The sequence below is a fragment of the Myotis nattereri genome (assembly GCF_964212035.1).
Source record: "Myotis nattereri genome assembly, chromosome: 2".
Classification (NCBI taxonomy): domain Eukaryota; kingdom Metazoa; phylum Chordata; class Mammalia; order Chiroptera; family Vespertilionidae; genus Myotis; species Myotis nattereri.
In genome coordinates this window covers 42,655,891-42,683,759 of record NC_138076.1, presented here as the reverse complement: position 1 = coordinate 42,683,759, position 27,869 = coordinate 42,655,891, and the positions used below count along the sequence as shown (strand labels likewise).

The 27,869-nt window shown below is 41.1% G+C and overlaps 1 protein-coding gene and 1 pseudogene across 2 annotated transcripts in view; both read left to right on the top strand.

The window, feature by feature from the left end:
• Window positions 1-27,869, top strand: part of HS6ST3 (heparan sulfate 6-O-sulfotransferase 3) — a gene marked incomplete at both ends in the record, with an annotated part of 710,363 nt that overhangs the window by 398,391 nt on the left and 284,103 nt on the right. The window lies entirely within an intron of this gene.
• On the top strand, window positions 671-1,712 carry LOC308512839 (large ribosomal subunit protein uL22-like; annotated as a pseudogene). The gene has a single exon. The product of its transcript is annotated as a large ribosomal subunit protein uL22-like (transcript).

Genomic DNA, 27,869 nt, shown 5'->3' with positions numbered 1-27,869 from the left:
AAAAGACAGACTGACTCTCTTGTTAGGGTCTAAAGCAGCTGTTGACTGTAAATTGAAGCCAGTGCTCATTTACCATTCTGAAAATCCTAGGGCCCTTAAGAATTATACAAAATCTACTCCGCCTGTCCTCTCTCAATGGAACAAAGCTTGGAAGACAGCACATTTGTTTATAACATGGTTTATGGAATAGTTTAAGTCCACTGTTGAGACCTACTGCCCAAAAAATATTTCTTTCAAAATATTACTGCTCATTGACAATGCACGTGGTCGCCCAAGAGCTCTGATGGAGATGTAAAAGTAGATCAATGTTGTTTTCATGCTTTTCAACACAACATGCATTCTGCAGGCCCTGTATCAAGGAGTAATTTCAACTTTTAAGTCTTTTTATTTAAAAATATATTGTGTAAGATTATAGCTGCCATAGATATTGATTCCTCTGATGAATAGGGTAAAATAAATTGTAACCTCCCAGAAAGGACTCACAATTCTACATGCCATTAAGAACATTCATGATTCGTGGGAACAGGTCAAAATATCAGCATTACCAGGAGTTTGGAACCCTATGGATAACATTGAAAGGCTTAAGACTTCAGTGAAGGAGATAACTGCAGATGTGGTGGAAATAATAAGAACTACTCTTCCTGAAAGTTGCCAGTGGTAACCTCTGAAAATGGTTTACTATTCACTTGACCCAGAAAACACCACAAAACCATGCAAATCAAGAGGTTCAAATTTGCGTGTTCACTTATAGAAGACTCATGAAATTGCCCAGGCCACCAAAGATATGCATATTCAAAAAGCCACCATGTATGTGAATGATGTCATTTTACAGAAGCTATGTGTACCATTCCGTCATATGGTGGAGTTGGTAGGTGTGCCCAGGCAAACAGTGGACAGAAGAGTCAATGGCCCAAAAAGAGTGCTGAATTTTTGCTGCACCTGCTTAAAAATGCAAAAGTAATGCTGAGCTTAAGGGTTTAGATGTAGATTCTCTGATCATTGAGCACATCCAGGTGAACAAAGCCCCAACATTGTGGCACAGAAGTAACAGAGCTTATGCACAGATTAACCCATGCATGAGCTCTCCCTGCCACATTGAGACAGATGATCCTTAGTGAAAAAGAGCAAATTTTTCCTAAACCAGAAGAGGAGGTTGCTCAGAAAAAGATATCTCAGAAGAAACTGAAGAAACAAAAACTTGTGGCCCAGGAGTAAATTCAGCCTAAAAGAAATACGAATAAAAATAAAAACAGAGGAAAAAGAAAGAAGAGAATTAGAGTTAAGAGTCAAGACTGGATTGCTGCAATCTCATGATAAAACTTTAATGGATGAGGAGTTGCTTCTTATGGATAAGCAAGAAAAAAGTGGTTTGTTGAAATGGAATCTACCCCTGGTGAAGATGCTGTGAACATTGTTGAAATGAAAACAAAGGATTTAGAATACTCTGTACACTTAGTTGATAAAGCAGTGGCAGGATTTGAGAGGATTGACTCCAATTTTGAAGGCAGTTCTGTGGGTAAAATACTGTCAAACACCAGCACATGCTACAGAGAAATCAGTCATGAAAGGAAGAGTCAATCGATGAGCACACTTCATTGTTGTCTTATTTTGAGAGGTAGCCACAGCCAACCACCACCCTGCTCAGCCAACAACATCAAGGCAAAACCCTTCCCCAGAGAAAAGATTATGATTTGCTGAGGGCAGATGATGGTTAGCATTTTTAGTGATAAAGTTTTTTTAAATTAAGGTATGTCCATTGTTGTTTTTTTTTAGACATAATGCTATTATTGCACACTTAATAGGCTATAGTATAATGTAAACATTACTTTTATATGTACTGAGAAACTCCCAAAATTCATGTGTCTCTCTGTATTGTGATTTTGTCTTATTAGCACAGTCTGGAACCTAACTGGCAATATCTCTCAGGTATGCCTATATTGTCCTTATGAAAGAGAAATGAATTTCTTATTGAGTCTTAATTGACCATCACCTAATTATTTTGATTTCAAAAGTGGGAATAATGGACTCCAGGCTTTTATCAGTCAGTTATTACTACAATAAGACAATATAAGAAGCAATAGCCCAAATCTCAGGAGCTTGTAACAACGTGTATTGTTTTTCTTGTTCATGGCTCCGGAGGAGCTGAGATCTGGCTGATTTTGGCTGAGGTTGGTTGGGCTTGGTGCAACCAGATTTGGGTCTGTTCATTCCAGGACCTGGGCTGAAGGAACAGAGGCTACCTGATATTCTCTCCTCCCAGGCAGGAACCTGAGCAGAAATATAGGATGCTTCTGAAGGCCTGAGATCAGAAGTGGCTGCTGTCCTATTCTATTGGTTAAAGCTGGAGACAGGGCAAGTTCAACTATGGTAGTCTTAAATTGCTAAAACAATTTCAATGAATTTTTAATTTTTAAGGTAAAGTTCAAATTCCTTAGCTTGGTATATGTGATTGCTAGGTCTATAATTGCCTCTGGCTGCTGTTTTGAGCCTCATTTCTCTTTCATCTCTCCTCATACATGTACACTTTGGCTGAAGCCAAATTCAATCACTGTTGAATCTAGCATGTTATTTCACACCTTCTCTCATGCTGTTATTTCTGACTACCCTTGCTTTCTTTATCTAGCTAACTACTCCTTAACAATTAAAACTAAGTTCAAGAAAAGACCTCTTCCTAGAAGCCTTCTATGATTCTGTCCCAGAATGCCCCTTCTCCGTGCTTCTTAGCATTTTGTGTTTCTCTCGATCATTATATTTATCCCTCTTTGATGTAGCATTGCTTTTATCTGCTCCTCAAGACCAAGCTGTATGTTCCTCAAGAGCTATGGTAACACCTCAGTCAACTTGTAGCATAGGGCCTGCCACCTAGAGGCATTCAATCAATGTTTGTGAAAGGAAAGAAGAACAAAAAGGCAGGAAGGTGAAAGAAGAGAAGGAAAGAAAAGTGGTGGTTGGTTACTTGTAGAACAACTTATTCTCTGGGTTCATCTAGTAAGCTTATGTTAGGTATATTTTATTTTTAAAATTAAGGATGGTAAACCTTAACCAATATATCATTGTTAACTCAATTTTATAGGCATTATGCTTTCATTGAGAACATCTAGATATTGAATACTGTAAACACATGCAGCAAACCCTTAGTCCCTCCCCAAAGTCAAGTTTGTGCCATTCCAACTTCCCTGTAAATATTTTGTGGCTACTATCTTGTCACGTGATGTCTGTCTGAACATGGGTGGGTTTAATTACACAGGAGCACTCTTGCTCTGTTATTGACTGATGTAGATGAATGCACAGCCTTGAGTACCCCTGGTGGAATGCTAATAAGGAAATGGGGACTTCGTTGTTATTAAGTCATTTTCCTATTGGAAAAACAAAGGGCGATGAATGCATCCAGGGCTGAGTTCCTCCATATTCTAGGCATGTATCAAAAGGAGTTTATCTTTATCTGAGCTTCTCTGGAGCCTAAGTGACTGCATGACACATCCTGGTAAATAACGTCTTTAAAAAAGTCTATGCTGACTTGTTTTAGAATGCATGTGCTGTTTAAAAATAGGCAGGGAGTTTGACACACACCTGATTTCCTCGGAGATGGAATCCAAAGTGTCTGGCATCCTCTTCTGAGAAGATTTCTCGTCACCTCACCTCTTGTCTCCAGCTGCTCAGGCGGCAGTTAGGTTACAGAAGCAGCATCCAATTACTCAGAATATCTGCCCCTGCTCTTGGCAGGGACTTAAAACTTCCTGGCTTTTGCAGATGATGGATGGCACTTTTTGTGAAATGCGATTTCTCTAGAATACTGAGTGGTTGAGTCCGGAAGAGGGTAGGTCTTGGTTCCCCCAGGACAGCATAACTGAGAACTTGGCCAGGCAAAGTCAAGAGGCCACTGAGCAAGGGCTGTAGTGTGATTTCATCAGAATCCAGGGAGGGCAGTCTTGCTCAAGACTGTGTTGGATGCATTTAACTCTTGGGTCAGAAACTATAATTGTTTCCTCAGTGTGAATTTCTTTTCAGTATGTTGTTATAACCCTGTGGAATAGGAAGCGCCTGGCCAAGAGTTGTGAGTGTTCCCATGTTGTCACATGGCCTCCCTGGGAGCTACACAGGGAGTGTAAAGTTGCAGAGATGGCTGTCAACACACAATGAGCAGTGGAAAATCAATGAGAGGAAAATGGTCCATTTTTGCTTCATTGATTTTTGCTGGTCAATGAATCCTCTTCATTTTATGTACCCCCTTTGTTCAATTTTTTCCTCCTGTTGGACACATCTTAATGTTACTGCTCTGCATCAAGCACTGTACTGAGAGTGCTGGTTCCTTTAATCACAGGAGGTTGTTAGTGATGGCAATGTGTAGGTTTGGAGAGGAGCACAGTGAAAGGAAACTACAGGTTGGGGAAGATGAGGCTTGCTTCTGATAGAGAAAGTGTCTGATGCAAAGGATGGATGGGGGTGGAGAGTAATAATAGGATTGAATAGATTAGCTTAGAGACCGGAATTATTATATTTAGGTTGATAGGGAATGTTTAAAAGGATAAGGACTGGAGACAGGCCCCATTAGGGAAGAGCAAGCATGGAGCCCTGGGAAGAGAGTAGTGCCAAATCCACGTGGGCCTATTGAGGTATCTTTGACTTAACACAAAGTTACTGCATCAATGTTTTTATGAGAAAGTGAAGAAAAAAATAGCATTTAATCTACAGCAGCGGTTCTCAACCTGTGTGTTGCGACCCCTTTGGCGGTCGAACGACCCTTTCACAGAGGTTGCCTAAGACCATCCTGCATATCAAATATTTACATTACGATTCATAACAGTAGCACAATTACAGTTATGAAGTAGCAACGAAAATAATTTTATGGCTGGGGTCACAACATGAAGAACTGTATTTAAAGAACCAGAAGGTTGAGAACTACTGGTCTACAGTAACATAAGTTTAATGTAATAGGTGAATTATTTGGAGTTCTTTGCATGGTTTTGGTCAGCTCACTAAGTGGAAGAATAATTTGACTATCAAGAAGATAAACCCAGAATGTATAACCTGCCTGGAATGTTTGCCCCAGGAAGGCTTGGTCGTGTTAATGGGAAAGGGATGAAAAGAAAACTGTGGTAACCTACAACACTTATTGTCTCAATCTACCACTTGCTTTAGTTATTTCATTCAAATAACTATTGAATTGCTCTTTATATTTTTAATTTCAGATCAGAAACTAAGGCACAGGATATTTTTAAATATTGTATAAGAGTAAGTAGAAGCTAAATGCAATTCTTGGATGAGAACTCAAACACTAAAAACTTTGTTAATTGGTTGGTTATTGAAACATAACACTTTATAGAGATGCAGTCAATAGTTAGAATTTCCCCAATCAGAAAAAGTAAGATTTAAGGCTGAAATGTAATCTATTTTCTCACCTTGGAGACTATTGTTTTGTTTCTAAATTGGCCTTTTAATTTAATATTTTGCATTTGGAAACTCCTGCTCCAATATCCAATATTAAAGTTTCCTGCCTGGCTGGCATGGTTCAGTAGCTGAGCATTGAGCTATGAACCAGGAGGTCATGGTTTGATTCCCAGTCAGAGCACACGCCCTGGGTTGTGGGCTCAGTACACTGTGGGGAGCATGCAGGAGGCAGTTGATAATAATTCTCTCTCATCATTGGATTTCTTTTTCTCTCTCCATCTCCCTTCTTCTCTGAAATCAATAAAAATATATTTTTAAAAAAGTTTCCTGAACATTCTTGGGTTAAGGACGTATTCAATTCTCTGAGCTATTGTTACTCTTCAGTCTTCTACTTTTTTACTTTTTGACCAAGAAGGTAGGCAGTGACTTAAAAGCCTGCTCCTTGGTCTAAACAGTACCTTTTAACAGGACAGTCCGGGCTTATGTAGCTCTGGGCATAGGAAACAGGGATAACAAAAGGTTGATAGTGATTATGGCCTGAGTGGAGGGGGACAAAGCAGGGAAAAAATGGGGGACACCTGTAATAATGTCAACAATAAAAAAATAATAAAGAAATTGCCTAGGGTAAAATATAATGATAGTTGTAATTTTTGTTTCTTATAAAGAAAAGTTGCAAAAATAAATATCTATTTTAAAAAATAGGTTTCATGAATACACGTTTTCCTTAAGGCCGTGAGCACTTAAGGAAAATATACAAACATAATAGTTTAGTGTCTTGATAACAAATATGTAGTGTGTCCTTCAAGCTAGTTCTGCAAGTTTTCTTTTATTTCCCTGGGAAGCTCTGTCTGCTCCTTGACTATCAACAGTCTGTTAAGTCACATGTCAGCAGAAGCTATTTGGCTAAAATGTAGCCTGAGAAAATAGCAGCATTACCCATCAGCCAGTATTATAAAGACCAAACCCTCCTGAATTTGTTTTGGTAATGGTATATGCTAATTAATTAGGGACTTTACTCATCTCACAATAGTCACAGGAAAAAGAAAATTAGATGAAATCATTGTAACTTTGTCCCATAGTAAAGCTGGGAAGATGCAAAGACATCTGCAGTCATATTCCAAAATGAGGGATTTAGAAGTTGAAATGGAACTTACAATGATTAGCTTAACCTCATCCAAAAATCCTCATTGGCAAATGGCCAAAAGGAGAAAAGGCAGGAAGAACCATGATATAACATAGACAGATAAACCAACCAACCTCAATCTGGTCACTCAGCCCTCATGTTCAACCTGCAATAGAAGAACATAACCTTACCTGCTGAGATGCACAGGGACCTGGGCAGCTGGTAGATTTTTACCTGAAAAAACAACTACCATCTGAAAATAAGAGGTAACTTATCTTTTTGTTGAAAGGGATGAATGCTACTTCTTCATCGCTGGTGGAAGCTCTTAAATTTAAGGAATAAATCTGGCGTGGACATGTAAGAGCTTATGCAGGAGCCTTTACACTCCAAGAGCACAGATAATTAGGTCAGTTTCCTCCACTCCACTCAGGATCCCCTAAACCAGCCATGGGCAAACTACGGCCCGTGGGCCGGATCCGGCCCTTTTGGAATGAATAAAACTAAAAAAAAAAAACAAAAAACCGTACCCTTTGATGTAATGATGTTTACTTTGAATTTATATTAGTTCACAAAAACACTCCATCCATGCTTTTGTTCCGGCCCTCCGGTCCAGTTTAAGAACCCATTGTGGCCCTCGAGTCAAAAAGTTTGCCCACCCCTGCCCTAAACAAATCCGATGGATGGGTTGTCTATGGAGACAGAGATCTAAGACTTGAATCTTTCCTTGAGCATGTTTACTACCTGTGGTGACATTATATCTTGTGAATGTGGCTAAATGTGACTCACTAGGATGGAGTTTATTTGTGGTGTAATATCTTGAATCACAGAAGGAGAAATATATTCATGCTGTTAACGATGGAAAACCAGTATCTCAGGAAGAGTTCATATCAAAGAAGAGCGGAGGGGCATTTACCATGACAACACCTTGATTTGATAGTGTACTTGAGTTTCTAGAAATAATTCAGAGCATTTCACACATACCAAGGGTTGGAAAAAATCATAAGGAGGAGTTTGATGAAAGTGAGGGCTGTTTAATATTGAACATCAGTTATTGAGAAAGATTAGTAACTTGTCAACTTTCTGTTTTTTGGGGTTTTTTTTAATAACCCCTTTTAGTAAATCATTGGTCATGTAGCATTTCTTTCCATTTTCTTTATGAGGAATCAGAGAGTAACAGAGGCCAGTGTCTCCTACAGACAACACTCTAATGAGCACTACTAGAAGTTACATCTTTGAACTTCCTGACCTGTTTACTCTCTATGATACTATTGCCTCATTTAATTTATATAGGAGGCAGTGTAGGGGGATGGGATAGGAAATAAGAAAGTGATATAAACTGAATTTTATTTTATTCATCAGACCTTTTTAGCAATAACAACCTCAAATTATACAAAATTAAAAAATTCAGAAATGACTATGTTCTTTAATATGTGACATTGTTCTATGCTGTGAGATATTTAGGGTAAAGAGCTAAATGCACTTATGTGGATAATTTCAGGTTCTTAGAGTACCAGAAATGACATCTATGCATTCATGTCTTTATAGCTCACTCAAAGGAATGGCTAATTTTCATTAAAAATCTCAAGTCTCATATATACTGCAAATTAAATACTATAAAACCAATTTGGTACATGATTTATGAAAAACAACAAAATAAAAACCCCTCTCTTTGCCTGGGTACTAGGAAGGCCCGAGTATGAAAGGGGACTAGCTTTGTATTGAAGATATTTTATTCTAATTAGATATGGGCAATAGTTTATAATTAATGTTTATTTAGAGAAAAACACAGCACCTAGCTCAATGCCCCAGGCTTAGATCAGTGGGTACACAATCAGTGTGTGTTGAGTGAATGACAGATGTGGACTTTTGAAGACCTGGAATGTAGACTTACTATTTAAGGAAGGATTGATTACTAGTGTTCATTAGCAGCCTTCTTCTTCTTCTTCTTAGTCGGGATGTAAAAAGGGAAATGTGCAGAGAGGAGTTTTAAGGATGAAAAGAGAAGGGAGCATGGAGAATACAGGATGCAGGGCATAAGAGCACGAGTTCTAAGAGAAACAAAAAGGAATATTGGGAGTATCTTAAAAATTAATGTATTTAGAAAAATATAAAGAATGAGCAGGACAGAGGAAGCTGGCAGGGGAGCTGAGTAGGAGTCCATTATCCCCGTATAGTTCTCTAGACTCATTTCCAGTCTAATTGTTTGCTCTTTGTTCCTGCTTGAAATGAAAGCTGATCTCACTTCCAAGTAAGTGCATTTCCATTGCTGCCATCAGACTAGTTTTTATATGATCAATAATAATAATAACAAGAATAATATTATACCTACCATTTATATATAGCATTTGCTTTGTGCCTCTCCATCTGTGGCTGTTTTATGTTCACAACTCCACTTTTTACTACTCTATAATGGAGATGTGATTACTCCTATTTCACAAATGGAGATTTGGGGCTAAGAAGGATTAGGTTATTTGCCTGGGGTCACACAGTTTCCAAGTGGTAGTGGGAAAATTTAAAGCCAGATAGAGCAGACTTTAACTCCCCTGGCCCTCTTTGCTTTTGTTCTATGCCTGAGGTCACTGAGAAGGAGAGGAAGCTGGAAAAGAGATGTTTTGGATTTAAGCACTTATTCACTCACTCATTTTTTTCATTTGACAAATATTTGTTAGAAGTTGGTTGTGTGCTAGTCCTGGGGATGGAGTGATGACTAGAAAGCGGTTCCTGTCTCACTCTGGCAGAAGAGTGTCAAGGGGATGGGCGATCATGCTCCCTGAAGAGGTGACCACTGACAGGGGTGAGCAGAGGTTGACTCTGGAACACTCAGCTCAGCCTTATAAAGTCAGGAAAGGAGGTATTGCCTGAACAGGTTTCTAGGGAATTAGCTTAGAGAAAGTTGTACTGGGTGGATAACAGCATTCTAGGGAGAAGGAAAAATGAGTCCACACCTTGGTAGTTCCTGGAGATCAGACATCGATAGGACAGAGCCTAGAGAATAGAATGTCAAGTGATGAGAAGGAGAGGTAAGCGGAGGTCTAATTACAGAGGGCCTTGAAGGTCATGGGAAGGAGTTTGCATTTTATCCTCAGAGCAATAGGGAACCATTGAATGATTTTAGGTAAAGGAACAAAAGATTACTGTTTGCACTTTAGAATGATGACTTTGGCTGTATAGAAAATGAATTAGAATGGATCAAGTCCAGAGGCAAGGAGACCTGTTTCATTAATAGATGGGGGGAATGATAACCTGATAATGTAGTAACAATGGTTAGAATTAGTTGGATTTGAGAAGTATCGATGAGATGGAATGAGGAGAATTTGGTGATTAATCATATGGACAAGTGGACTGAATTAGTCAGGCTAAACTAAGTTACACTGCTATAAAAAGACAACACCCAAATCTCTGTAGTGTAACAGAGCTTATTTCTCGCACACGGAGTCCACTGTAGGTTGAGGCAACTCTTTCAGGCATCTGTTCAACATGCTCAGTGATCCAGTTGCTCCAATCTTGTATTAGCTCAATCTCCACATGAGAACTCCTCTGCAATCATCAGGACAGTGGCAGAGGAAGACTTGGAGTTGTGCTTGAGCTTTTCACTGCTTCTATCTCATTGGCTAGACTAAATCATATGGAACAACCCAAGAGCAAGAATGCACTAGTATTGTCTACCCCAAGGACTAGGAAGTTCTGCACTTTAAGAACATATGTATGTGTGTGTGTAGAGCAAAGGGAGCTTGTATGACAGCAGTGTGTATTAGCTTTTCAAGTTTGGGGCCGAATCATGAGATGGGAGAGGGCATGCAGAGGGTGGCTTTTACGAACTTGGCTGCTTGGTCCTGAAGATGATATCAATGTTTATTAGAGAGTGTCTTTGCGTGTTGCTGGGTCTTTTAAGCTTCTGGAGCTTGTCTTCCCTATCTCACTACCCTTACTCTGACTCCTGTCCACCTCCTGCCACCTTGACATAAGTCTCCCTTTAAAAATGGTTTATGGGAAGTTTGTGCAACACTGGGAAGTGACTCACCAGCAATCCCAATCCTGTGTGGACTGCTCCAGATTTTGGATTCATCTTAGCATGGCCTGAGTGTACTCTGGAGCCATAGCACCCAGGTGCTTATGAGATGTTTACATCACTTTAAAATGGCAATGTGCTGAAGAGAAACTAAGTGATTTGGACACCTTTTGTATAGATTCATTCCAAACCATAAATAAGATTGATTAATTATAAAAATATCTTCTCTATCTAAAAACCCTTCTCTTCTATTTTTAACATGGGACTCAGGGCTTTAATAAGGATGAACATTTCTTTATTTCCTCTGCATACTAAGTTTCAGGATCTTAATCAACAATCAAATACACCATGAGCGTTTCTGTCCTATGCTTTATACCAATCAAGTTAAAGTCAGATGCACTTTTTGAAATCCGAGAGCACATGATCTAGAATTCTTGTCAAGGTTGTGGAGAAAAGTTATGATGTAAAGTGAGAACTGAAAAAAACAAAACATGTTTGTTGATCTCAAAAAGCAGTCTCAACAAGAACTGTGCTTCTTGCCTTTCCTTCTGCATAAGCAGAGAGGGAAGTGTTAAGAGGACTCAGGGTCCATTTTTCCCTAGAACAGGCTCATAGTAGGCTTGCAGTAAACGTGTGCAGTTTGAGTTAATAGTAGAAAAACAAAACTTAAGAGTTTCTCCTTTACCAGAAGCTGCTCTGCTTAACCCATGGACAGGTAATAGTACCAGCAGTTACACAGGCTCATGCTCTACCAACCTCAATACGTGGAGTTTCTTTGTTGCCCTCCCCAGATGCATTCTGCTGTCAGAAACACGGTGCAGACTCTTCCTGCTTCTCTGCTCGCTCTGGGACTTTGGGCATCTTGCATTCTCTCTGAACCTTGGTGATCAAGTAGAAAAGAAGAACCAGGGTGGTGATCCCTGTCGGGTCTGTTTTACAAGCTTGATGTGAGGTAGCATAAAGTAGAGTGCGCGCAGTGCTTTGGAAACTGGAAATCACTATGTGATGAGCTCTAAAGGGAAACTAATTATTTTTAAAGTTTTCATGCTCCCACCTAGCTTACCTTTGTGTCTTTCTTCCTTTCTTTGTTCTCTCTGTGTCCTGCTCGAGTTGTCTTCCTTACAACACGCTTATTTCCTTGCTCTTGGATCTCCACCCTCTGCTTCATCAACTCCAAAAATAAAAGAATACAAATGGGAGAAAAGGGAGAATCCCTTAGGACTGCTGAAAGTTTCAGCAAAATGCTCTTTCTCTGTCTCCCTTCTTGTCCTCAAGTATATTATTCATGGTGCCTCTCATGCACTGTGGACACTTTATAAATATTTCTATTAATAACAACCCAGAGAATTATCTATTTCTACACCAGTGGTGATATTTACTAGTTACCTATAACACTGACCTTCAGGGTCCTTTCTCCTGGGGCAAATGCAGCTCATTATTTTGGTCTGTCAATCAGCTTTCTTTGCTGTCCCTCCCAGTGGAGACTGATTGAGAGGCTGGTTATGATACTGAGATCATTAGCTTTCATATCTGGCTCCTTGAAACCAAACAGGATGTATGCTATGCTCATATGACAATATTTTTCAATAACTTAGGATTCACATTTTTATTTTCCATAAAGCTCAGCTTGGATATAACATTGTCTGTCCTATGGGAACTAACTTTTATTTGGTCTCCTTGGCAGTGCTGTTAAAAGCCCATAACAATCAAATGGCTTGATTAAGGTCATTTCCTGGGCTGAGGCACCTTAATCTGTCTACATCCTGAGCAGCTTTCAAAATGACTTTCCTTCGATCCCAAAGGTAATGGTCTTTCTTCACATCAAGTTCAATCAATCATTAAATATAAGGAAGTAGGTAAAATAGAAATCTATGGGAAAGTTTAAAACTTAGCAGAGAGATTAGCCTGCATAGGTATGTTCCTTTGGGTTGTTGGTATATTCTATTCAAAGGAGACCATAGGAAAAATTGTTAAATAGAAAAATTAAGTTATGCCCATGCCTTAAATACTGATAACCTTGTTCTGACTTCTTTGATGCCCCCCACCCTCAAAAATGTGTACTTTTTCTATAGTATTACTCTTAGTATGCCATACACTAAAAGAAGCTCTTAATTTATCAATAGGTTTTTATAATAAACAACATTTATTGAATACTTACAGAGTGCCAGATACTAGGTATGGAAGATAACATTAATAGTCTCCATTTCATGGAACTTACATTCATTGATGATTATACTAATGAAAGTATAAAAACAAATTGAGATCTAAATTCTAAAGGAAAGGAATGTGGTTTTATGAGTGAATGCATCTCACCACAGAATTGACCAGATTTGGAGGGTGTGAGAGTCAGAGAAGTGATCCTAGAGATCTAAAGGATGAGTGGAATTACCCAGATGAAAGGTGGAGTTTTAAAGGAGACTATTCCACTGAGACTAAGCAGCAGGTGCAAAGGCCCAGTGGTAGATAGTGTCTGGCATCTTTGAGGCACTGAAAGGAGGGAAGTGTGTATGGAGCAAAGAGATAGTGGGGCAGTGGTTTAGGATGAGGAGAGGGTGGTGGATAAATCTAGAGCACCCATGCCAGGCCATCCATGCCAGCTCATGTTGAAGTGGCTAAGGCATTTTCAATAAGGATTGTGATATAACCCAATTTTTATTTTTAAAGGAGATGTTTAGCTTCATAGTGAAGGAAGGATGAGGTATATCTCAAAATAAGGAAATATATTCAATTTGGGAAATTTGGAGTATACAGATTTTTAGCTCGGTGTTATATCACTCATCATATTATATTGCTGTGTATCTTTGTCCCACACACATGTTTTACTCAAGTTATGAGCATCCTTGAGAGATTTTATCTTGTATCTTTTTTACACATTAGTGCCTAGCACAGTACTTGCTATATAATGGGTGATTATTATCACCATGCTGTAAACCTGGAACTAATATAATATTGAATGTCAAATGTAATTGAAAATTTAAACAGAAAAAATGTTTTTGAGTAAATGGATGGATAGAAGAGAGATGAATGAAATTAACAGTGTTATGAACACATATGAAGTTATTCTGATCAACTTCATATTGTCTAAGGTACTTCATAGCTCCCAAGTTCTTTTTAGAAATGTATGTACTTCCTTGTTAATTCTCTGTATAGTAGGGACCTTTGAATAGCTAGATTAAAGGTACAGAATGACTAATATCAATGGCTGGGAGCCTGGAATTAGAGCAGCCTTCATTGGATCCATGACATCTTCAACTGTACAGCCAGTAAATTGGGATGGCAATAGTGCCATTGGGCCAGACTTTACAAATAGACAGAATTTTCAGATTAGGGAATGTAAAATCCGGCAAATGTTTGATAAAGGAACAGGTTGACTAAGGAAGAATGAGGCATTATCTGGAAAGGTTTCATATAAGGTAGATAAGGGATAAAGTTGGACCCTCTTTAGTTATAATCAGTTTGTTGTGAAGTAACTCAGACCCACTGGAATTGCATTTTTTTTTCTTTATTGATTAAGGTGTTATATATGTGTCCATATCCTCCCATTACCCCTCCCCACTCCCGTTCATGCCCTCACCCCCTGGTGTCTGTGTCCATTGATTATGCTTATATGCATGTATACAAGTCATTTGGTTGATCCCACCCCCCCTGCCCCGACCTTCCATCTGAGGTTTGAGCATCTGATCCATGATTCTCTGTCTCTGGATCTGTTTTAATTCATCAGTTTATGTTGTTCATTATATTCCATAAATGAGTGAGATCATGTGATATTTATCTTTCTCTGACTGACTTATTTTGCTTAGCATAATGCTCTCCAGTTCCATCCATGCTATTACAAATGATAAGAATTCCTTCTTTGTTACCACAGCATAGTATTCCATTGTGTAGATATACCACAGTTTTCTAATCCACTAATCTGATTATGGGCACCTAGGCTGTTTCCAAATCTTAGCTATTGTAAATTGTGCTGCAATGGACATAGAGGTGCATATATCCTTTCTGATTGGTGTTTCTACTAGTAGTTTCTTGGGATATATTCCTAGAAGTGGGATCACTGGGTCAAAGGGGAGAAAACTCCCCTTTTAGTTTTTTGAGGAAACTCCATACTGTTCTCCACAGTGGCTACACCAGTCTGCATTCCCACCAGCAATGCACAAGGGCTCTCTTTTTTCTGAATCCTCACCAGCACTTGTCATTTGTTGTTGATAGCCATTCTGACAGGTGTGAGATGATACCGCATTGTCATTTTGATTTGCATCTCTCAGATGATTAGTGACTTTGAGCATGTTTTCATATGTCTCTTGGCCTTCCTTATGTCCTCTTTTGAAAATTATCTATTTAGGTCCATTGCCCATTTCTTGATTGGGTTGTTTATCTTCCTTTTGTAAAGTTGTATGATTTCCCTGTAAATGTTGGAGAATAAACCCTTATTGGAGATAATATTGGCAAATATGTTCTCCCATGCAGTGAACAGGTCCTTTATCTCTTTAGTTTATTCCTTGGTACCTTAATTTTTTTGGTGCAATGGTAAATGGAATTGTTTTTTTAATCTCTTTTTCTGTAAGTTCACTATTGGTGTATAAAAATGCCATAGATTTCTTGGCGTTAATTTGGTACCCTGCTATATTGCCGAATTCATTTATTAAGTCTAATAATTTTTTGATGGAGTCTTTAGGGTTATCTATGTACAGTATCATGTTATCTGCTAATAATGACAATTTTACTTCTTCTTTTCCAATTTTGATGCCATTTATTTCTTCTTCATGTCTGATCGCTGTGGCTAGCACTTCCAGTACTATTTTGAACAGGAGTGGTGAAAGCGGGCATCCCTGTCTTGTTCCTGTTCTGAGGGGAAATGGTTTTAGTTTTTGCCCATTGAGGATGATGTTGGCTGTAGGTTTGTCATATAAGGCTTTTATTATGTTGAGGTATGATTCTTCTATTCCCACTTTGCTAAGCGTTTTTATCAGAAAAGGATGTTGGACTTTGTCAAATGCCTTTTCTGTATCAATTGATATGATTATGTGATATTTGTCTCTCAATTTGTTTTTGTGAAGTATCACATTTATTGATTTGCAGATATTGTACCATCCTTGCATCCCTGGGATAAATCCTACTTGGTCATGGTGTATGATCTCTCTAATGTAATGCTGGATCCGGTTTGCTAAAATTTTGTTGAGGATTTTAGCATCTATGTTCATCAGGAATATTGGCCTATAATTTTCTTTCTTTGTGGTGTCTTTATCTGGATTTGGGATTAGGGTAATGCTGGCTTCATAGAAAGAGCTTGGAAGTGTGTTTTCCTCTTGAACTTTTTTGAATAGTCTGAGAAGGATTGGTTTTAGTTCTTCTTTGAATGTTCGGTAAAACTCCCTTGTGAAGTCATCTGTTTCAGGGCTGTTGTTTGTTGGAAGCTTTTTGATTACTGTTTCAATTTCATCAGTAGTTATTGGCCTATTCAGGTTTTTTGATTCTTCCTGATTGAGTTTTGAAAGCTTCTATTTTTTTAGGAATGTGTCCATTTCGTTGAGGTTGCCCAGGTTTGTTGGAGTAGAGTTGTTCATAGTATTTTTTTACAATCCTTTGTATATCTGTGGCTTCAGTTGTTACTTCACCTCTTTCATTTCTAATTTTCTTTATTTGGGTCCTCTCTCTTTGTTTCTTGGTGAGTCTGGCTAGAGGTTCATTAATCTTGTTTATCCTTTCAAAGAACCAGCTCTTGGTTTCATTGATGTTTTTTATTAATTTTTTGGTCTCTATGTTGTTTATTTTTGTTCTGATCTTTATTATCTCCTTCCTTCTGCTTATGCTGGGCTTTTCTTGTTGCTCTCTTTCTAATTTTTTAAGTTGCAAGGTTAGATAATTTATACTATTTTTTCTCATTTTTTGAAGTAGGCCTGTAGAGCTATGAACTTCCCACTCAGTACTGTTTTCATTGTGTCCCATAGATTTAGGATTGTTGTTTTCATTGTCATTTGTTTCCAGGATGCTTTTTATTTCTTCTTTGATCTCTTTGGTAATCCAATCATTGTTTTTTTAAAATTTTTAAAAAAAATATATTTTATTGATTTTTTTACAGAGGAAGGGAGAGGGAATAAAGAGTTAGAAACATCGATGAGAGAGAAACATCAATCAGCTGCCTCCTGCACACTCCCTACTGGGTATGTGCCCGCAACCAAGGTGCATGCCTTTGGCCGGAATCAAACCTGCGACCCTTGAGTCCGCAGACCGACGCTCTATCCACTGAGCCAAACCGGTTAGGGCCCAATCATTGTTTAATAGCATGTTATTTAGCTTCGAAGTGTTTGATTTTTTTCATTGTTTTTATTGTAGTTAATTTCTAGTTTTATGCCATTGTGATCTGAGAATATACTTGTTATGATTTCTATCTTCTTGAATTTGAAGAGACTTTGCCTGTGTCCTAATATATGGCCTGTCTTTGAAAATGTCCCATGTGCATTTGAGAAGAATGTATATTCTGTAGCTTTGGGGTGAAATATTCTGAAGATGTCAATTAAGTCCACCTGATCTAATGAGTCATTTAGGATTGCTGTTTCTTTGCTGATTTTTTGTTTAGAGGATTTATCAAGTAGTGGGGTATTAAAGTCCCCTACTATGAATGTACTGCTATCGATCTCTCCCTTGATATCTTCCAGAAGTTGTTTTATGTATTTGGGTGCTCCTGTATTGGGTGCATATATGTTTACCAGAGTTTTATCCTCTTATTGTATTGATCCCTATAGTATTATGAAGTGGCCTTCCTTATCTCTTGTTATGGCCTTTACTTTGAGGTCTATTTTGTCAGATATAAGTATTGAAACCCCGGCTTTTTTCTCATTTCCATTTGCCTGAAAAATTTTTTTCCATCCCTTCACTATCAGTCTGTGTGAATCCTTTGTTCTGAGGTGGGTCTCTTGCAACAGCAAATGTATGGGTCGTGTTTTCTTACCCATTCAGCTATCCTATGTCTTTTTAAAAAATATATATATTTTATTGATTTTTTTACAGAGAGGAAGGGAAAGGGATAGAGAGTTAGAAATATCAATGAGAGAGAAACATTGATCAGCTGCCTCCTGCACAATCCCTACTGGGGATGTGCCCACAACCAAGGTACATGCCCTTGACCAGAATTGAGCCTGGGAACTTTCAGTCTGCAGGCCGACACTCTATCCACTGAGCCAAACTGGTTACAGCATATCCTATGTCTTTTGATTGGAGCATTTAATCTATTTATGTTTAATGTTATTATTGATAAGTTCTTGTTTGTCATCATTTTTATTCTTAATGTTTGTGTTTCTTTTTGTCTTTCTTTTTCTTCTTTTTACAGCAATCCCTTTAGAATATCTTGCATTGTTGGCTTGGTGGTAACAAACTCTCTTAGCCCTTTTTTGTCTGTGAAGTTCCTTATTCCACCTTCAATTTTGAATGATAGCCTTGCTGGCTATGGTATTCTTGGATTCAGTCCTTTGCTTTGCACCACGTTGTATATTTCATTTCATTCACTTCTGGCCTGGTGTTGGTCTTTTTGGGTTCATCTTGTTTGGGACTCTATGTGCTTCTTAGACTTGCGAGGTTTTTTTCTTGCCAGTATCAGGGAAGTTTTCTGTCATTATGTCTTTAAACAGGTTTTCTATTTCTTTCTCTGCTTCCTCTCCTTATGGTACCCCTATTATGCAGATGTTGTTACGTTTTGTGTTGTCCCAAAGCTCCCTTAGACTCTCCTCTTGCTTTTTAAGTTTTCTTTACAGTTGCTGCTGTGTTTGTGTGTTTTTTCTTACGTTGTCTTCTAATTCGCTGATGTGGTCCTCAGCCTCTTCTAGTCTACTGTTTAAGCTTTCCATTGTGTTCTTTATTGCAGTTATATCATTCTTCATTTCCTTTTGGTTCCTTTTCATGTTGGTGACATTCTTATTCAGCTCCTTATAATTCTCATTGAGTTGTGTGTATTTGTCATCCAGCCATTTGAGAATCCTTATAACAATCACTCTGAATTCTTTCTCTAACATGTTACTTGCCTCCATTTCATTTAATTCCCTTTCTGGTGATTCCTCTTATTCTTTCCTTTAGGGATTGTTTTTTGTCTCCCCATTTTTTGCTATAATGTTTTAATTGTTTCTGTGTCTTAAATCCAACTACTTTGCTACCTAGGTTCTTTAGGGTATGGTGCTAGTGGTGTGGTCTCTCAGGTCTCCTGGGCTTGGTGATCTAGTGGAGCTCCCTACTAGAGCTATTTGGGTTCTCTTGATGTAGTTGGATCTTGAATGTTAGTTTCTTATTCATGGATGAAGTCTTATCACAGATTGGCAATGTGACTCACTCCTGTCTTCATTGTGTAAGTTGTTTTGGATGTGATTATGGTTCTGGTTCTTGTGGAAAAGGTTGTCTGAGGTCTCACTAGTATGTGCTTACTGTGGGTTCCCAGAGTCCATGGCCTTGGAGGAAGGAGTCTCAGGGCTTGAGGCTCAGTTCTTGTGATTTTGGCCAGTGTGGTGTGACTCTCGCTGGATTAGCATCACTCTGCATCCCAACACGAGGGGCCCAGAGACCATGACAGTGGGGGAGCGGGTGTCTTGTAGTCTGTGGTTGAGGCAGTAGGACTCTGGCCAAAGTGATTTCCCTCTCTGCATCACAAACGGGTTCAGGATCCAGTAGCTGCGGATGTGGGAATCTTGGGTCTGTGACTGAAACAGTGTGACCTTGTCCAGGGAAGCAAGTCCTCAGTAACTCACCAAGCTATACAGAGGTAGGTAGCTGGGTGGGGGATGTCCTGGATCCTACTGAGGGAGCTGTGCACTCTTGGTTGAAAAGGCACAAGCCCAATGGCAGCACCCAGAGGGGCCCAGGAGCTGTCTGCAAGGGGTGTGTGCTCGTGGGGCTCACACACTTGATTGGAGTGATTGTGATGTGCCACCAGCCCTATGGAGGGAGACTTCCCAGTTTCTGCTTCAGTTGATGTGTGCCCTTGGTTGGATATGCATGCCCAATGACTGCTTACAGAAGCGCCCAGGAGCTGTCTGCTTGGGCAGTAGGCTCAGGGGGCCCTTGTGCTGGAACGGTGCTACCGTGGGGACTGGCTGCCAGTGGCCAGGGTGGTGCAAGGCACCATGCAGCGGCTCAGAGAAGTACCCAGGTGCCGCCCGCTAGGTCAGCGTGCTCAGGGGGCTTGCGCACCGGGTCAGTGTGACTGCAGTGATCAGAGGTCGACAGCTGAGGAGCGAGAAGTCTGAGTTTCTGCTGCCGGGGCCTTGATCCCTTAGTTGGATATGTGTACACCTAATGGCAGCTCCCAGAGGCTCCCAGGAGTTGCCTGCTGGGGCGGTGGCCTCAGGGGGCCTGTGTGCTGAAACCACACAACTGCGGTGTCTGCAGATAGGCAGCTGGGAAGGGGAAAGTCCAAATTTCTACTGCCATGGCCGTGTGTCCTTGTTTGGATATGAGTGCGCCCAGCCGGAGCTCAAGGAGGAACCCAGGAGCCGCCTATAGCAGCAGCGGGCTCAGTAGGCCTGCATGCTGGAAAGGCGCAACTGCGGTGTCCAGAGGTCAGAAGCTGTGGAGTGGGAAGACTCAGTTTTTGCTGCCTGGGCCTTGCGTCCTTGGTTGGATTCGCACACGCCCAGTGGAGGCTTACAAGGCACCCAGGGTCCCTTTGCCTAGACACCGCACTCACGCACTCAAGGGGTCCCTGGTCCTGAAGCTGCACGACCAAGGTGTCTGTGGGCAGGTATCTGGGAAGGAGGAATTCAGAATTTCTATTGCTGGGGCAGTGCATCCTTGTTTGGATAAGAGCACGCCCAGCAGGGAATCACAGAGCCACCGAAGAGCCGCCTTTGTGGCCTTGGGCTCAGGAGGCCTGTGAGCTGGAAAAATGCGACTGGTTTTCAGAGGTTGGCAGCTGTGGAATGGGAAGACTCAGTTTTTGCTGCTGCGCTCTTGGTTGGATCTGTGCATGCCCAGTGGTGGCTCACAGAGGTACCCAGGGCCATTTGCCAGGGTAGTGCACTCAGAGAGGCCCTTGCACAGAAGCCGCCTGACAGGTGTCTGTGGGAAGTCAGTTGGGAGTGGAGGAAGTCCAAATTTCTACTGCTGGGGGCCTTGCACCCTTGGTTGGATTCTCATGTGCCCAGTGGCAGCTCACAGAGGCACCTGCAGTCCATTTGCCAATGTGGCACACTCACACACTCAGAGGGGCACTGGCCCTGAAGCCGTGCGACATAGGAGTCTGTGGGCAGGTATCCAGGAAGGGGTAATTCAGAATTTCTACTGCTGGGACAGTGTGTCCTTGTTTGGATAAGAGCATGCCCAGCAGGGGCTCACAGCGGCACCCAAGAGCGGCCTGTGGAATGGTGGGCTCAGGAGGCCTGCGTGCTGGAAAAGTGCAACTGTGGCATCCTGAGGTCAGCAGCTGGGGAGGGAAGAAGTCGCACTTACTGCTGTGGGAGCCGTACACCCTTTGAGGTGGAGGTCCTAGGGTCTGCAGGTCTGCGGGTGGGGTAGCAGGATCTTGGCTGGAGTGGCTGCCGGGTCGCGGACAGTGTCCAATGGCTGTCTGGGTGGTGGTGCTGATGAATTCCTAGAAGAGACCGCTCTCCCCTTCAAGATGGTGTGGGCTCCGTGCCTGAGCCTCACAGCCCGGGAAGTGCCTGCAGCAGTGGTAGGTGCTCCTTGCCCAGGAGAGCCTGGTCTGCCAGCCCCTGCTACTCCTGCCAGATTTAACTGTCCCCCACTCACACTCACACCTCACCTATCCACACACTGTCCTTTCACCCCCTCACTCACTCACACCCTCTCCCTCACCTCCATCCTGCCAGCTGCCATCTTCCTCTTGCATTTTGTTTGATCTTAAACATAATCTGACTTCTTTTGTGTGGGTTTTTTGTTCTCCACCAAATAAAATGAAATGGCTTTTAAAAAGAAAAAAAAACACAACTCTAACACAGCTCTGTTATTTAGGAAGTTAAAACTGCATGGGGATGTTTGAAGTTTCTTAGAGCACATGTTGATTTGACCTTGGCTTGGGGTTGCAAGCCATTGCCTTAAAGGCTTGATTGGCGACTACTCAATAATCTTAGAAAATACTCTGTGCTTAAATTTCATTTCTAGATGTGAGAAGTAAAAAAAAACAAAAACACAAACAAAAAACATTGAGTTTTAACAGGGACTAATGCCTATTGGTGGGGTGAGTATTCAGAGAGGTTTTTGGTGATCTCAAATTCAGAACTCAGGATGATCTCCACTTCCACCCACTTAAATGATATGAATTTCACATTCACGTAGAATATTAGATATTAATGGGCCTTGAGCAAGCACTGTATTTGGTATCTCCATACCAGGGCTTCTGGCATTGGCTTTTAGCATATTTTAGAGGTAAAATCAATATTTTTTAAAAGGTGGAGCAAATACTTAGATTTTGGGTCACATTCAGACTATTCACATTTGGCTTATGATCACTTTTCAATGTGATTTTGAACATGACTACAGAATTTCTGCATCTGAATATGCGTTCATTGATATCATAAGGCGTGTTCAGTGTTTCTGCTAAGGTTTTCTATATTGCCTGCTTATGTACAAACTGTGAGACCAGTTTTATATATGTATCATTATGAATAGAAATAGCTGCGTGCCACTTGAGAGTGACTAGTATGAGAGATCAACTACATTACAGACAAATTAACTCAAGTTTAGTTGGCAGAAAAGTAATTTAACTGAACAAATAGACACAATTAGATGCTTTCTGTATAGGAGATAAATGGTTTTCTTTGTAAAAGGTTTCATTTTTATTGTCACCTATACTTCTTTACCCAAAATGATCCTTTGTATCTTTTTTTTTTCTTCCCCTTTGGCTTCTTCTCTTTGATGTGAATGGACGCGGTGAACTTGGCTTCTTTCTCCTGTACAGGTAAGAAAGGGCAGCCTTGCTGCTATAGTCTGTGCTTCATTTGTATTTAGTGAGAAACATTATTTCTTTGTCCACTGCTGCACTTTGATATGCTGAGAGTATGTTCCTGAATTTGAAAGCAGATGCCTCTTAGGATGCCTCTAAGATCAAATCTTTAAATTATTGATGCCATACACTATGTGTGTTATTTAGATCATGTGTTGGTATTCATATATAAGGATAATTTAGTAAGAGGGATGGGTTCCTGACCATTAGACTATCAGTTGGTTCATCATTCCCCATTGACTTCTGTTTTAACCAGATTGAATATCCATTGGCAATGCTGCCTTATGTTTTCAAAGCTAAGCTTATTTTTTCTCTAGCTTCTTCTCTATCTTATAAAGATCAGGAAAATGCACTTGGTAAGTGAGGATGTGGACCATGAAAATTTTGTTGATCAAATCATCTTTTATATTGTGAATAATCACTACCATCTATCTGTATAGTAGTTTTTATTTTTTAAAGTAGAACTTACATAAAATTAAAATCATATCATTGGTCACTTTGAATGTTTCTGCATCAATATGACTTTTAGAACATATGGATATGTTTAATCTTTGAGCACAAAATTTTGGAATCCTTAAAAAACATTTTATTTTTGCTTCATGGGGAAAATGGTAGCCTATGTCTAAGAGAGTATGTGTGGTCTTTGGAGCAAGTGTGCCTTATGTTCTAAGGAGACATATTATCAAAGTGTATGATACTCAGAAATATTCATGAAAATAATAAATGATATAACAATGGGCATGTTAACCAAACCATTTCTTTACATTCTCTAAGATGTATTTTATATCATCAAAGTAAGAGGAAATAGCATTTCTAGCCTCTATTTAGCTTTCGTCCCCAAAGAACTGCCTTTGAAGTTATGATTCAATGTTATATTTCAGCTTTTGTCCAGGCTTTTTATAGCAAAATGACTACTTACAGAACAAACCACATTAGTAAATAGCTCTTCATGTACAAGGTGGCTCTTAATTCATCAAGATACACAATAAACTCATGAGATTTTTGTGCCAGGAATTTTTTTCTATGTACATAAACATATATTTTTCTCAAATTAGTAAAAAACAAAAAAACAATATGTTTCTAATTTTAATTATCAACTATAAGACTTAGAATTATATTTTGTTCTTAGTAATAATAACTAGCTCTCATGATTCCTGGTGAATTTTTTTCCAAAGTTTTCTAAAAGAAACACATCATTTTAATAGCACTGATTCTGTGTATTGTAATATTGTCTCTCTCTTCAGGCAACATCTATACTAATAAAAGGGTAATATGCTAATTAGACCAGGTGACTGGACATCTTCTGGATGTCAGCTTCCTTCCGGACAAAGCTACGGTAGTGGAGGCCAAGGCAGAGGCGGTTAGGGGTGATCAGGCCGGCAGGGAAGGGTAGTTGGGGGCCATCAGGCCAGTAGGGGAGCTGTTAGGTGGGGATCAGCCCAGCAGGCAGGCAAAGGTTAGGAGCCAGTGGTCCCGGATTGGGAGAGGGATGTCTGACTGCAGGTTTAGGTCCAATCCCATAGGGCATCGAACATCCCCTGAGGGGTCCCGGATTGTAGAGGTTAAAGGCTGGTCTGAGGGACCCCACCCCTGTGCACGAATTTCATGCACCAGGCCTCTAGTTGTAAATAATATTAATGTGAACCATAATAAGTGTTAACATTCGTTAAGGGTTTTGCAACTGCCAGGCACTGGTGTTAACTTGTCTAAATAGCACAGGCATGCACACAGGTACTCCTATACTTCCTATATGTTTGGAGTAGAGTTTGTTGATTTTGGGGGAAAGAGTACATATACATCATAGCAGATGATAGTATTTAGTATGTCCTCCTCCATGTAGTTCAGCCAGTCTTTTTTCTCTCTTCTTACTTTTGCTCCTTCCTTCTTATGTATAAGAATAAATTGAACTCTATTTTCTTATGTAGAGCAAATTAGCACCATTTAGCCCTTCCACTCATACTCAACTCTGAACCTAGCCTTCCTTATTGTTTAAAGACAGCCAGGGATGCATTCAGTAGCCTCATACAAGGACAGATACAAGGGTAGGCAAAAGTAGATTTGCAGTTGTGACTATACAGAATAGTTTATTCTTGTATTATATTTATTACTTGTTGTATTATTTATTTGTATTAAAACTGTAAATATACTTTTGCCCATCCCTGTATATTAAATTTCTGAGGATTAGGTCTTTCAGTTAGATAGAGTAATAATTATAATCAATGGTACCAGTTCATGGAGTTAGATACTTTAAAACATGTTTGAATTTAGCAGCAGCTGAGCTTCATTCAATAGGAAAATGTCCACAATTAGTTCAGACCCAGAATCTTATTCTAGAACTGTTGCATGTTTATGTGTACAACAGAATAAGGACATCTGACATGTATTTTCATGGTAGATTCCTAAAAGGAATGGTACATGGGCATACTGATATAAACCTCAGAAAATGGACTGAAGTTTAAATTGTTTCAAAGAGTTCCACCATAAACAAATATTTTCAATGTATATTAAGGGTCATAAATAAAAATAAATGTACAGAGCAGAATTTTAAGGGTATTAAAATACCTAAAATCTAAATAGTATTACAATGCTGAAAGATTTATGAGATAACTATTTTGCATTAACCAGACTAAGAATGCATTAAAAATATTAATACACGTATCACGGTGCTGAAAATGCTGAGGATATTTAAATGACATGGTTACAGACTTTGTCTTTTTAAGTACTAAACAAATGTATTTCACAGTTATGATGTCACTTGAGAGACATATTTTACTGGCTCATCTATACCCTTTGTTCTATAAATAAAACTCGCCAGAATATCTACAGAGAGGTAATCCATTAAATATAGGTCTTTTTATAGCATTTTCTGGGTCATAGATGAACTTATATATCACCCCATGCTCTGTTCCTATTATTGTATCAATACAGCCAGGCTTTGCTACTTCAAATCTTGGAGCATATTGTGCTATTTGTTGTCCTAGCAATCAATATTGCACAACATCTGGACCAGCCGTGGGCAAACTACAGCCTGCAGGCTGGATCCGGCCCTTTCAGCTGTTCTATCTGGCCCGCAGAGCCGAAAGAGCAGAGGGTTCTCTTGCTCTCCCCTCCGCTCCTTCACCAGCAGCAGTGTTAACATGGCAACGTCGGGAGACATGGTCGCAGCTCCTTCTTCTGAGTCCAGTTTAAGAACCCATTGTGGCCCTCTAATAACCCAAAGTTTGCCCACCCCTGATCTGGACAGTCTGGAGGAGCCATCTATGGTGGACCACAGGAGGACCCTTACTGCTACTGTGTATTTAGGACATGAGTTTGTGGCTTGTGAAAGCTAGTGGGCCATTTTGAATATTTATCATAATGACTTCCTTGATAATCAGACTGGGAAATAATACAATACAATATAATATAATATAATATAATATAATATAATATAATATAAAATAAATAATAAAGAGCCAGGGTCATAACAACCGAAGGCTCAGGCTCGACCAGACCAGAAGTCAGTGCTGGATTGCCATGGTGACCCAGCACTGACTGGGGCCTCTGAGGGTGCCCCAACCCAGCACTGACTGCCTACGGGGCTGCGGATCAGGCCCAGAGAGAGGCCTGCAGAGAGAGAGGCAGGGTCTCATCCATAGCCCCTGTGGCAGCCATTGATCAGAACTTGCCTCTCTTTCCCTGCTGGCCTGGCCAACAGCCACACTCCATTTCTATCCAGGCCTCCACCTGGGCTGCTGATCAGCCCTGCCTTTCAGCCCATTGATAGGCCCAGAGACGCTGACTGGCATAGAAACTGACCAATCAGAACCAAATCTGGGTGAATGTAAGGAGCCAATGGCTGCCTAGGAAGCAGAGTTTTTGACGCTGACTGGCGTAGAAACTGACCAATTAGAACAAATTCTGGGTCAACTGTGAAGAGCCAATGGCTGCCTAGGAGGTGGAGCTTTTGATGCTGACTGGCATAGAAACTGACCAATCAGCACCAAATTGGCTGGCAGAGGAGGGCAGTTGTGGGCAAGATCAGGCCTGCAGGGGAGGGCAGTTGGGAGTGAGATCAGGCCAGCAGGGGAGGGCAGTTAGGGGTGATCAGGAAGGCAGAGGCAGAGGCAGTTAGGGGCAATCAGGCAAGCAGGGAAGGGCAGTTGGGGGCAAGATCAAACCAGCAGGGGAGGGCAGTTAGGAGTGAGATCAGGCCAGCAGGGGAAGGCTGTTGGGGGCGAGATCAGGATGGCAGGGTAGGGCAGCTGGGGGTGAGATCAGGCCAGCATGGGAGGGCAGTTGGGGGCAAGATCAGTCCATCAAAGGAGGGCAGTTGGGAGCGAGATCAGGTTGGCAGGGGAGGGCAATTGGGGGCAGGATCAGGACAGCAGGGGAGGGTAGTTGGGGGTGAGATAAGGTTGGCAGGGGAGGGCTATTGGGGGCAGGATCAGGACAGCAGGGGAGGGTAGTTGGGGGTGAGATAAGGTTGGCAGGGGAGGGCTATTGGGGGCAGGATCAGGACAGCAGGGGAGGGCAGTTGGGGGCAAGATTAGACCAGCAAGGGAGGGAAGTTAGGGGTGATCAGGCAGGCAGGCAGAGGCAGTTAGGGGTGATCAGGCAGGCAGGCAAAGAGGTTAGGGGCGATCAGGCAGATAGGCAGAGGGGTTAGGGGCAATCAGGCAGGCAGACAGGTGAATGGTTAGGAGCCAGCTGTCCCAGATTGTGAGAGGGGTGTCCGACTGCCGGTTTAGGCTCGATCCCTCTAAACTGGTGGTTGTACATCTCCTGATGGGGATTCGGGTGGTTGCAGGCTAGGCTGAGGGAACCTCCACTCTGTGCATGAATTTTGTGTACTAGGCCTCTAGTATAATCCTATATAATAAAGAGAGAATATGCAAATTGACCATCATTTTGCCACAAAGATGGCTGCACCCACAGCGGAGGCCGAGTTTCCATAATGAGCCTTAATGAGAAATCAGGGACCTGAGGAAGCACCCCCTGCCCCCGTGGGGCTTGACAGGAGACCTCAGGCCACACACCCCCACCCTGGCACCAGGCTGGGGGACCTCAGGCTGCACACCTCACCTTGGTGCCAGGCTGGGGAACATCAGGCCACATCCCCTGCCCAGCAGGGCTTGACGGAAGACCTCAGGCCACACCCCCACTCCCAGTGGGGCTTGACAGGGGACCTGAGGCTGCACTCCCCTCCCGGTGCCAGGCCAGGGGACCTCAGGCCATGCCCCCCGCCTTGGCACCAGGCTGGGGGACTTAATGCCATGCCCCCTGCCCAGCAGGGCTTGACAGAAGACCTCAGGCCATGTCCCCCACCCAACAGGGCTTGATGGGGACCTCAGACCATGCCTCCCTTCCAGTGGGGCTTGATGGGGGACCTGAGGCTGTGCTCCCCTCCCGGCGCCATGCCGGGGGACCTC